Source organism: Phocoena phocoena, chromosome 4 (genome assembly GCF_963924675.1).
Source record: "Phocoena phocoena chromosome 4, mPhoPho1.1, whole genome shotgun sequence".
Taxonomy (NCBI): Eukaryota; Metazoa; Chordata; class Mammalia; order Artiodactyla; family Phocoenidae; genus Phocoena; species Phocoena phocoena.
In genome coordinates, this window is record NC_089222.1 from 4,648,153 (window position 1) to 4,660,238 (window position 12,086).

Here is a 12,086-nt window from a genome sequence, read left to right on the forward strand (position 1 = left end):
CCTGATCCTGCCCTGTACCAGCCCATCACCTCCACAGTCACTCAGGGATCCTAATTTCCACGACTCATTTGGATATCCCAATCCGCTAAACGTTCCTAGCTCCAACTTCATGAAAGCAAACCCCTTTCCACGAGTAAGTACTCTGTCTAGAAACCAGATTCGGCACTAGGAGTGCAGAAGAGAGATAACTGTGAAATGGGGTAAGAGGTTACCCTCGAAGGAAACATGGTCAGACAGAGTACATAAGCACAGATCTTGCTCTGCAGCAAGAAGCAATTATGACAGCCCCTAGGCTGCAACTTTTCAGATCATCACTGATTTCCTACCTAACTACTGAACTGCGATTACCCAGAAGGGAGTGAAAATTATACCCCCAAATAAAATGGTCCCCAAATGAACAGCTGATAAAACAAGCCCCACCTGCAATTGGTGGCACAAACCTTTAGAAAACTAAGTAACTCACTTGTCACTGAACTGTGACTCTTTGTCATCCCAGGTGCGCTCGATTTGCTTGTTTTCATAGAACAATCTATCCGATCATCCTTCAGGATGCCTTCAGTATTGGAGAGATGGCCATTTTTGGGATTCCCGTTGTTATCAGCATTAGTGCTAGCCGGAGAAGATGGGACGGAGGAGGACTGGAAACTGTTCTCGGAGCCCTCACTGTGACAAGACGCAGGGCTAGAGGCTGAGCTGGAAGAGCTGATATAGGCAATCACACCTCCTAGAAAAGATGGGGGAAATCAGACAATTAGATACTTGATAATACATATTTTCTATTTTTGCAAATCTGAACAGTAACGTCACTAACTTTAGAGACAGGTTAACGGTTAAAATTACTGCACGAGGAAAAAGTAACTTATTTTCTTCCTTATTTCCTACTATTCTTCTTGCTTCCACAAAGTTCAAAGCCAAACAATTCCCACTAATTTAAAATGTGAGCAGGTTCTCACTGGCTTTGTCATTCTGGGCACACGCAGATCCAAACCTAAAGCTTTTCATTTTCCAACCTATTACTAAAAGGAATGAAAAACCTTCCCGAGCGACAGCATAGTTTAGAGTAATCAAGTTGTTTTGGCCGTGAAGAAATCGGGTTCTGGTCCTGTCTCTGCGTCCTTCATTATACCTTTACACGGAACAATCCCAGAACAATGCGTTCATCATTTAGCTCCCCCAGCACTTGGCTAAAACACAGGTCAACCAGGAACAGACGTAACACTTGGAACTCTGGATAAAGTAGTTTATCTGGAAATGGAAAACCTTTCATAGCTGTTGCCCCCAGAATCTTTCTGTCGCGATGTTCCCCAAAGACTCTATGACTATCCACTAAACCCCAGTTGCACACACTGCCTTCTCCACCTACTTCTGACGTTGGACTTGCAGACACCCTTATCGCAAAGCCCAGACTAGAGAACGCACCCTCAGGAATGAGCATTTTGAACAAGTTCTCCAGGCGATTCTTTGTCATACTGAAGTTTAAGAATGGCTATAACTAGTGAACTCAAGCACAAATTGGCCCATAGTTTTCAAGGTTGATTTTTTCACCGACCTAACTGCCTGAATATCTCTAATACACTGTGAATCCAGAGAAAAACGATTTTAACCTGGAAGTCTATCAAATGTCGTGTTACTGGGTAAAACCACTGTGCCCTCTGTTTTCATAAAACTTCATAGATCTAAAGGTCATATTAGAAATTCCAGGTGGTAGCAAACTGCTACTTTTTTCTCACTTACCTCCACTGGGAACAGGATACAAAGAAAAATATTATCCTTAGTCTTCAATAAATTCCCACAGGAAGGTCTCACAGCTATTTATCTTTCCTAAAGAACACTTTAGGTAGTAAATTCACTAACATCTCAAAAGGATAAAAGGTGAGGAAGTTACACCTTCCCAGGGCCAGCATTTGAGTCAGCCATTTACACCCATGAGGTCTTCTAACTACCTCAGCTTAGAAATAAACTTCTAGAGATCAGAGCTATCCTGATGGCTTAAGAACCCGATTAAAGCACTGACTGGGCAATAGAAGGTACTAATTACCCAGAACACACCTTCCTTTGCAAAAGCTCCAATATCAAATCTAAGAAAAATTACAGGGCTATTAGCAATCCAGTTAAGATCCAACTCCTGTCTTTAGGGAATCAACAGTCATTTACAGGAAGCATTTGTGCCAAGAACCACGGAACCAAAGATGACCCATCAAGAAGCAGCTACGTTCTCTTAGCAAGACCTTCAACACTGATTTAGTTGTGTTAGCATGTACCAGACACCAATCTACCCACCTGATAGTTAGCAACCCCAAAACATTAACATTTAATTTCCTAGAAGGTAAGGAGTACATCTAGCAGTTCCTCAACCCAATGAAGAAGGGGAAGTGAAAAATACAAGACACCAAGAATGCCGAGAATAAAATGACAGAATTTCACATCACATTTCATCCTCACAAGAACCCTATAAAATTAACTTCCATTTTTCCATTCTACAGAAGAGGAACTCAGAGAGGTTAATACAGCTACTAAGTGGCAGGGCCAGGGTTGAAAGTCAAGGCTGTCTAATTCCAGAGTACAGAGTATTATTTCTTACTGAGAAGACCTGGGCAAGCAGGTTACTTTCAATCGCTCTAAACCTGAGTCATCTTCTATAAAATGGCAATATCTACCAGAGTTATGATAAGACTGAAATGAAATGGTGTCCATAAATGGGGATTATTAAAGTAAGTGATTTTTACAGAGACAGTTTTTAATGGTAACACAAGAAAGGTAAAATCCCTGAACCAGCAAGTCCCAAGAGCTCCAGAAACAGGCAGAATGTACTTCTTAGATGCCTCAAGCTAAAATTAGCTGAGGCAAGGTCTTCTCTATTTTTAGTTGAAAAGGACCCTAGAGCTGGGCCAGGTTCCCAGGCTAGGGCTTACCCAGTGGTCAATGTCAGACAGTATCAAACCCTGTACTGCTGGGAAGCACTTACTGTCCTGGCACATATTGGGGTTTTCTTACCCTAATTCTAGGCTTGCCCACCATCATCACCCACCCCCACTGCCCATCATCCTGGAAAATATGCTTGAGTTCAACTCATGAGTGTACTTTTCTGCCTAGTGACTTAGAACCAAACGTTTTTACCTTTAAGAAGTTTTAGTTTTCTCATTTTAAAAGTAGGTTTTTAATAATTTCTACTCACAAGATGACACAGTGGACCTAATGAAGCACTAAACTTCCAGTTGTATCCCAGTGTCAGGGCTCCAGAGAACAAGATGGTCCCTTCCCTAAAAGGCTTTAAAGGCCAGCTGGGGAGACAGCCTTATTAACCAGGCATTCCAGTGCAACATGAGCAATGTTTCATACAAACTACTGTGAGCTGCTGACAGCACAAGAGCACTGTAGAGGGCAGAGATCACGAGCAAAGTGACAATAAGTGGGATCTTAAAGAATACGTAAGTTACTAAATGATGTACTACAGAAGACGTTATTTAAGAAAACAAACACCGTGGTGACAAAAAACAAATAGGTCTTATTTTGTAAAACAGTGTTCTTGTCTCCATGTAAATTGCTGGGAAGGGGTAGGGGGGCAAGTGTAATCTAGTGTCTGGGGAAGAAAAACCCTACTGACTAGCAACAAGATTAAAAAAGAGGAATGATGAAATGGGGAAGCTCTACTGACCCCTTCCTTTTCCACCAGCTATGACCCTGTACCACAGCAAACCACATGGACCCCCGAAGAGACAGGACCACCAAGCTTTGCCTATGCCTTCAAATGTTACGTGGGCTTCAACCTATAGCACAGCTTGTGCTCCCCAAGTGCATTATGTGCATCTGGCTCTCCCACTTGCCTGGGTAAGTTACTCACTTCAGTTTACCTTGACCCTCATCTTCAAATGGTGACAACAGCACCTTCCTTCATAGAGTTAATGTGAGGCACCAAAGTAGCAACCCATGTGAAGGGCCTGGCACGTAAATGCTCAACAGATACTGGTGATTATTATCTTACTGTCATTATACTGGAAGAGTTGGATCAGGATAGTTCAAACAAAACTAACCCTCTCTATCCACGCTTCTTTCCTTCAATTCTGAACGTGTCACGTGGACCCAGTGGTTTCTCTGAAAGTTCGTATTTCCAGGCCACCTTCTGACTCCCTCAACTCCAACAACGAGTCAGGCAACTTCCTTCTTCACTTCTGATTCTTCCCATTATCTTACTGTTTCTCTTTCCAAGTGACAAACAGAGTAGACAACAGATTTGTAAAGATAACGATGGCCTATGTGGGAATGTTTTCCTAATTTTTCAAATGTGCATCACCGCCACAGTTATGAAGTGTGTACAATATGTTATTTACTTTAAAGAACTTGGTATACTCAATCAAAATCTGTGACAAAAATGTATAGAGTCAATTTCTACAGTTTCACTGTCTCCCCTCTGTATTAGTCATGGAGAGGGCAGAGACACAGTGAGTCATGATTTACAGGACAGTTACATGAAATGGTCACTGGGTGAATAGGTATTGACTAATAAAATGTTATCGACCCAAAAGGAGGGGCCAGAGGCTGCCACACAGCACTGAATTCGGCCCCACCCCAGCCAACATTTACAACAACGTGAAGGAAGCTCAAGAGAATGCTTATCAACGCTCCTTCAGACAGAGGGATGGCAGAAATAGTATACTGGATTACAGCTTGCGACAGCTTGAACTTGGAGCCAAACGGAAAAAGAGAAAATGTAAGAATGATAATGGCAAGCCCCTACAGTTCAGCTCCAACAATTATCTGCACAATGGATGAAACCTAGCTTCAAATCAGTTCACATGGAAAGGATCTAGCTGACTGCAAGGCTACTGTGAGTCAGCAAAGCAATATGCTACAAAAGCCAAGCCTGCCAGAGAACTCATTTACAAGCAGCATCCCCAGCTTGGAACTTGGTAACCGACCAACAACTTCCACTTCTGGATGCCACATCCCAAAGGGCAACAAGGATGATGATCAGAAAAAAAACAACACTGACCAAGGGATGTGAACTGGCGACAGGGGAGGGGTGGGGGTCAGCAATCATCGTAAGGAAATTTTATAATTTGTAGCCACACTTTAAAATCAAAATTAAGTTCACTGATAATGTTCCAGGAAGGCTCAAATCAGACAAAAACTTTCTAATCACTTGAGCTGGCCCACCTTATCCGACCACGAAGCTGGAAGACTTCATTCACGCTGGGTTAGACGAGGTGGAAGTTTATAAACTCTAAATCCTTACCAAGTAAAAGTTTAATTCCGTAAGAGTTACTTAAAATTTTAAACGATCCTCAAAGCTTAAGTAAGCCCACAGGTAATTAAAACACAGGAAAATGGCTTTTTTTTTTAATGTACATGGAACGTTCACAACAATTTGTTATCAAGGGATGGTTTTAGTACATATAATAACTTAAAAAATAATCACTGGCTGTTTCTGCAACCTCACTGGCTTTAGGTAAAGGGCCATCCTTCGTTGGGAGAAGGGGCGGCAGCTAAAAGGGCAGAAGCGAGCCTGGTATTGCTCTGTGGCGTTGCAACAGGAACTGTAGCAAGAAAGGGATTGACAGAGTCAAATTCTGTTATCCTGAGACTTCCCTGGCGGTCCAGTGCTTAGGACTGGTGCTTGCACTGCTGGGGGCCCCAGTTCAATCCCTGGTCCAATCCCTGGTCCCGGAACTAAGATCCCACATGCCACGCAGCACAGACAAAAAAAATCTGTTACCGGTTTCAGGAAAGACCAGTGACCCATGGGTTTAAAGCAATTAAGCGAATTGACAAGGACCAGCTGTACAGGAGGCCTACGAGTCACCCCGGGTCACCGCCCACATGAGCCAAGGGCTTCGCTAAGGGTGGAATCCCTCACGGTCCCGACTGGCGCCTCGGGCGTATTCATCACAGAAGGTGTGCAAGGTCAGTCGCGTCCCCGAGCAGATCGTTAAAACTGATATTTTTCTTTTTTTTTTTTTTTGGTAAACACGAGGCAGCGATACAACCGGGGCCTTCCTCCGCCCGTCCGCCGGGCGACCCCAGAGGGTCTCGTGTCGGGGAAGCCCCACACCGCCCCGCGGGCCCTCCTCCTGCCCGAGCGCGCCCACGCCCCGCGCTTCTCCCGCCCGCCTGCCAGGCCCCGGCTCCGCACGCCGGCGGAGGACACTGCGGCCTCCGCGCCCGCTCGGGGCCGCCGGGCCGCGGGTTCCCGGGGCGCGCACGCGCAGCCCCCTCCGCGGCAAGCAACCCCGCGGGGGAAGAGGGGGATCGCGGCCACGTCACAGCCCGGAGGGCTCCGGGGGCGGGGCCTCCGCGGGCTGAGGCGCTCGCGGCCGGCGCGCGCCCCCGCCCCCACGTGTCCCTGCGGCCCCGGGAATGTGGGTCACGGAGCCGCGCGGCCTCACGTGTCCCCGCCCGCCGCCGCCGCCCCAGCGCCCATTATGTAATGCCTCGTCACGCGCCCGCCCAGCCAACCGGCGCCCGCGCGCCGCCGAACGTAAACACAGCGCGCACGTGGCTCGCGCGGCCGGGCCATGTGAGGGGGGGCCGGGCCGGCGCCGTCAGGCCGCGCTGCGGCGTTGCGGTCGGCCAGCAGGGCGGTAGCGGGCCGGGCCGGCGGGCGACGAGCGCCGAGCCCGACGCGGGTCCCCTGTGCGCGGCGGCCCTCCCGCCGACGCCGGGCCCCCGCCGCCGCCCTCGCAGTGCCCAACGGGCTCCGAGCCCCCCTCGGCCGCGCCCCACCCGCCGCAGTCGGCTCTTACCCGCATTCACCTCCATGGTGCTCTCGGGGAGGAGGCCGGAGCCGCCCGATCCCGCAGAGCGGGCAGCGCCGCCGCCGCCTCAGCGCCGCGCCGCCCCGGGCCGGAGGCAGCGGTGGTCGCGGGGCCCCCTCATGGGCAGGACGGGCGGGGCGCCCGGACCCGGGCCCCGCGGCCGGAGAGCAGGCTGCGGGGAGAGAGGGCGGCGGCGAACGGCGCTCCTCGCGGGGCCCCTAACAACAAAGCGGCGGCGCGGCGGCTTCCTGCAGCCAGCGCACCGCGGCGGCGAGGGCGGCTGACGGGGAGGGCAGCCGCGACCATGTGACCCGCGCACACACCCCCTCCCTCCGCCCGCCCCGCGGCCGGCCGCTGCGGCGACTCCGCCCCTCCCGCGCCGCCGCCCCTCCCCCTCTTCACCCTCCTTCCCGCCGCCGCCGCCGCGGTCGCCTGCTCGCGCTCACCCCGGTTCCCCTCCTCCTCCCGATTTCCCGCCTCCGGCCGGGAGTCCCCCGCCACGCTCCCCTACCCAACCCTGCGCCCCCTCCCCCATCTAGTGACACCTCAGGGCCCCTCCGATGGTTACCTAGGACCGTCGGGTGGCGCCGAGCAGACCCGCTTTTCAGGCCCCGGGCAGGGCCAGCCCCAGACCGCCCCGCAGGTCCGCTCTCCCCGCGACTGACCTCAGAACGCCGGGCTCCTTGCGGACACTGCCCACATCTCCTCCCTCTGCACCTCCTCGGTGACTTCATCCAGTCCAAGAGCTCAAACAGACCTGTGTGCTGAATGAGCTCCACTCTCCGACATCCAGCAGCCCGTTTGATTATGCCACCTTGATGTCCTTTAGGCAGCTCAAATTTAAGGTGCAGACAGGCGTATGCATGTGTCAGAACTCGGCGAATGCACGCTGAAGATTTGCGCATTTCGCCTTGTATGCAAATTTTACATCAAAAGGAAAAAGCTGGAAACAAATGACGCGTGCTGAGGTATGAAGAGGGAAGTGCGTTGATGTCTGCAATTCAAATGCATTACAAAAGTAAGATGGGCTGAGGGATGGATGGATAGAAGTACAGTAAGGTGGTAGTTGAGATGTTGTCTGTGGGTATTCACTGTAAAAATCTTTCCCAGTTGCTTTTTGAAAATTTGCGGTATAAAACGTTGAGGGACATGTAATGTGTGAGACTCTTTTACGTGTGCACCATCTCTTCTCCCCCCCGGCACCCCTCCCCCCATCACACACATACACACACTGCCCCAACTCAATCTTTGCTTTTTGGTAAATCTGCCAGTTCCTGAAGCCAACAAGTCAGGTCTGTCTCTCCCCCTCCGTCTGTCTTTCTCTCTCTTTGCCTTTTATACCCCCATTCAATCCACGAACAGATCTGAGCTATTCTCCCTTCAGTCTTTGTGCTTCTCACCATCAGCATTGCTATTACTCTGGATCAAACCATCCTCATCTCTTGCCTGGGCTACTGTAATAGTTCCCTAACAGGGGAATTACTCCTGCCTGTATCCACCTACAGTCACTTCTCCCCAGTTAGAGTGTTGTTTTTTACATGTAAATGAGATCTAATTCCTCTGCTCAAAACCCTCCAATAGCTTCCTATTGCTTTTTTTGAAAAAACCAGTGCCTTAAGCTGCCCTGCAAAGGCCTGCACAAACTCTGGGCACCCCCAACCCCCTGCTTCTCTCCAGGCCCTCCAGCAGCCTCTGCACAGCTCTCTGCACAATGTGCTCCTCCTTCCTTCCCTACCTCAGGGCTTTATCACCCTCTGTGATGCTGGAGCAAGGCTTCCCCGGGCTACACTTCGTAGCTTGCTTTTTTATTTTATGTGCCAACCACCATCTGCTTCTGCACAGGTAAAATGAGGCAGATGTGAACAGTGTAGAAGGCAGAAGTCGTAAAGAGGACCCCATTCTGAAAAGGCCGTGCCGTATGGTTCCCTCCGTGTCCTCGGGGCGTCAGTTCCAGGACGTCTGTGGATACCAAAATCCACGGATGCTCAAGCCCCTCATATAAAACGGTGTAGTATTTGCATATAACCTATGGACATCCTCCCGTATACTCTAAGTCATCTCTAGATTACTTATAATACCTAATACAATGTAAATGCTACGGAAATAATTTCCAGCATTCTGGTGGAAACTTTACGGAATTTTCTTTCCGAATACTTTTCGATCTAAGGTTGGTTGAATCCGTGGATGTGGAACCTGCGGATCCGGAGGGCCAACCGTATAGCCTTGTGACTTGCTTCCTACAACCTTCTGAGCAAAAGCTCGAACAGCATGCTGTACCGTGCTCTCTTCGCCCCTTTGCTGTGGGCACCTGGCAGTGTTCCAGGTAGTGGCTATTCCAATAGCCTGGTTTCTGGAGTGAGGAACGCGACCAACCCTCAATGAACATGTAGTACAGAATTTCGATCCATAGCTGGTTGAATCCAGAGATGTGGAACCCATATATACAGAGGGCCAACTATGTATGATATTCTGGAAAAGGCTAAACGATGGTGACAGTAACGATATCATTGGTTTCCAGAGGTTAGGGTGGAGGGAGGGATGAAAAGGCAGAGCACAGAAGACTTTTAGGGTGGGGAAGGCGTTCTGGATGATACTACAGTGGGGCTACATGTCAAAGGTACAATACCCAGGGCGAACCCTAAGATAAGCTATGGACTTTGGGTGATGACGATGTGTCAATGTAGGTTCGCCAGTGGCAACAAACGTACCACTGTGGTGAGGGATGTTGATAGTGAGGGGAGGCTGTGTGTGTCTTGGGGGGCAGAATGTATATGGGAACTCTGTACTTGCCATTCAGGTTTGCTGTGAACCTAAAACTGCTCTAAAAAAGTAAAGTGTATCTTAGAGAGAGAGAAGATACTGCCATTTAAATTTGAAAAGGAGAAGAGTGGAAGTAAAAATAAGCCATGGCACAGGAAGTAAGCCCCTCTCTTCCACGGTAATGCGTATGAACGAAAATTAGTGTCTGTGGGCCTCACACCTCTTAAAGGCCGCTTCCATCCTGTGAGGCTTTGTGGGGTAACTATCAGAGACTCTAAAGCTATAGCCCAGGTCAGTCACCAGCCACACCTCTGGCCACTGGAAACGCGTGGGTCTCATCAGTGCCAGAGGAAGATGCTGAGCGGCATCCGGGTTGGACGGTCCCCAGAGTGCCCATAGCTGCAGTGGATATCGCCTCTGCTGCTGTCATCCTAAGGAGCCTATGGCTCAGTCCATAGGAAGTCCCAGGCTATTGAGAGGGGGTCTCTACTTACTCTTTGCTCTTTCCTCTGACCAAACTAATAACTCTGTTGAATGAAGTGACCGTGTCCTCAAAAGTCATCTGCTAGAAAATGCAAGTTTCCTGGGAAGGCTACTGACACCAGGGCCTTATATCCCACTGACACCAGGGCCCTGGGAAACTGAGCACAGGACAGCTCAATCTGGATGTGGATAAAGGAGAGGAGAGCCTAAACATTAGAGTCCTCTAATCCCAAACTCGAGTACAACAGTCCAAGTGGGGCACTTCCGTATGAGGACCTGGATGAAAGAGAGATATGGGGAGAAAGAGAAAGGAAAAAAGATGGAGTTTCCTTAAAGTTAAGGCCAATTAAAAATGTCTAAGGTTATTCCTCATTCTAAACTGTTCTAATGAACCCTGCTAGTTCCCAGTACCACAGTAACTTTCCACTTCAACTTTGCCTTCTCTGTGCCCTAGACCAAGTTCTCAAACATTTCCAACTCAGAACCACTTTACACTCTTAACATTATTGAAGACCACAGAGTGCTTTTTTCATGGACTATATTTATCCATATCCACCTATTAGAAATGAAAATAGAGAAATGTTTAAAACACAAGCACAAGAAATTCCCTAGCGGTCCAGTGACTAAGACTCTGCACTTTCACTGACAAGGACCCGGGTTCAATCCCTGGTTGGAGAACTAAGATCCCACAAGCCAAGACGTGCAGCGGCCAAAAAAATAAAGTAAATAAAATGAAAAAAAAAAAAACCCACAGAAGCACACACATCATATATGTCACAGAGCAACATTATCACACATCAACAGACAGCTTTGGCGGTTTCCTCTGCCCACAGCAAACTGCAATTGGTATTCAACCTCATGCTAATTGCGATGTACCTTCTTCCAGGCTCTTTTGTTTTCTTTACTGCTCTGGTCATAATACTAGCTTCTGTATCATCGCCCAATCATGCCTTTATTGTAAGCAAAAATTTTTCTATACTTATTTTTTTAACTAGAAAAATAATTTAATTATATCATACATAAATAATAAACATTTCAACTTTATCACCAATGATGACTTACGTAGGTACCACTGTGTCAATCACATCTTCTCATTTAATATCTTCATAAAATATTCAGTTAAACACAATGAAATATTATATCTGTGCATAGAAAAAAAAAGTCATTCAAACTGAATTAATCCATTGACACCATCAAGATGAGTGATGTGTTTACGAGGCACACTTTTTTTTTTTTTTTTGGCTGCTTTGGGTCTTCGTTGCTGTGCGCGGGCTTTCTCTAGTTGCGGCGAGCGGGGGCTACTCTTCATTGCAGTGCGCGGGCTTCTCAGTGCGGTGGCTTCTCTTGTTGCAGAGAACGAGCTGTAGGCCTAGGGGCTTCAGTAGTTGTGGCACGTGGGCTCAGTAGTTGTGGCTCGCAGGCTCTAGAGCACAGGCTCAGTAGTTGTGGCGCACGGGCTTAGTTGCTCCGCGGCATGTGGGATCTTCCCGGACCAGGGCTCGAACGCGTGTCCCCTGCATTGGCAAGCAGATTCTTTTTTTTTTTTTTTTTTTCGGTACGCGGGCCTCTCACCGCTGTGGTCTCTCCCGTTGCGGAGCACAGGCTCCGGACGCGCAGGCCCAGCGGCCATGGCACACGGGCCCAGCCGCTCCGCGGCATGTGGGATCTTCCCAGACCGGGGCACGAACCCGTGTCCTCTGCATCGGCAGGCAGACCCTCAACCACTGCGCCACGAGGGAAGCCCACAAGGCACACATCTTAACACACCCCGAGGCAGTGATGATATCTTATGAGATGCAATAAAGCGAAATATAGTCTACCAAAACAGTCAAATTGTGTTGAACAGAAAAATACTTTATACTGTTCCCGTCCTTAAATTTAAATGAGTTAAAATTAACTAAAATGTAAAGTTTAGTCCCTCAGTGACACTCACTATGTTTCAGGGGTCAGAGTCACATGTAACTAATGGTAACCATATTCATCATTACAGATTTAGAGACTTTCTTACTCTTCCTGAGTCACTGTGATAAATTATTATTATAGGAATTTGTCCGTGATGTTTAAGTTTTCAAATTTATTGGAATAAAGTTA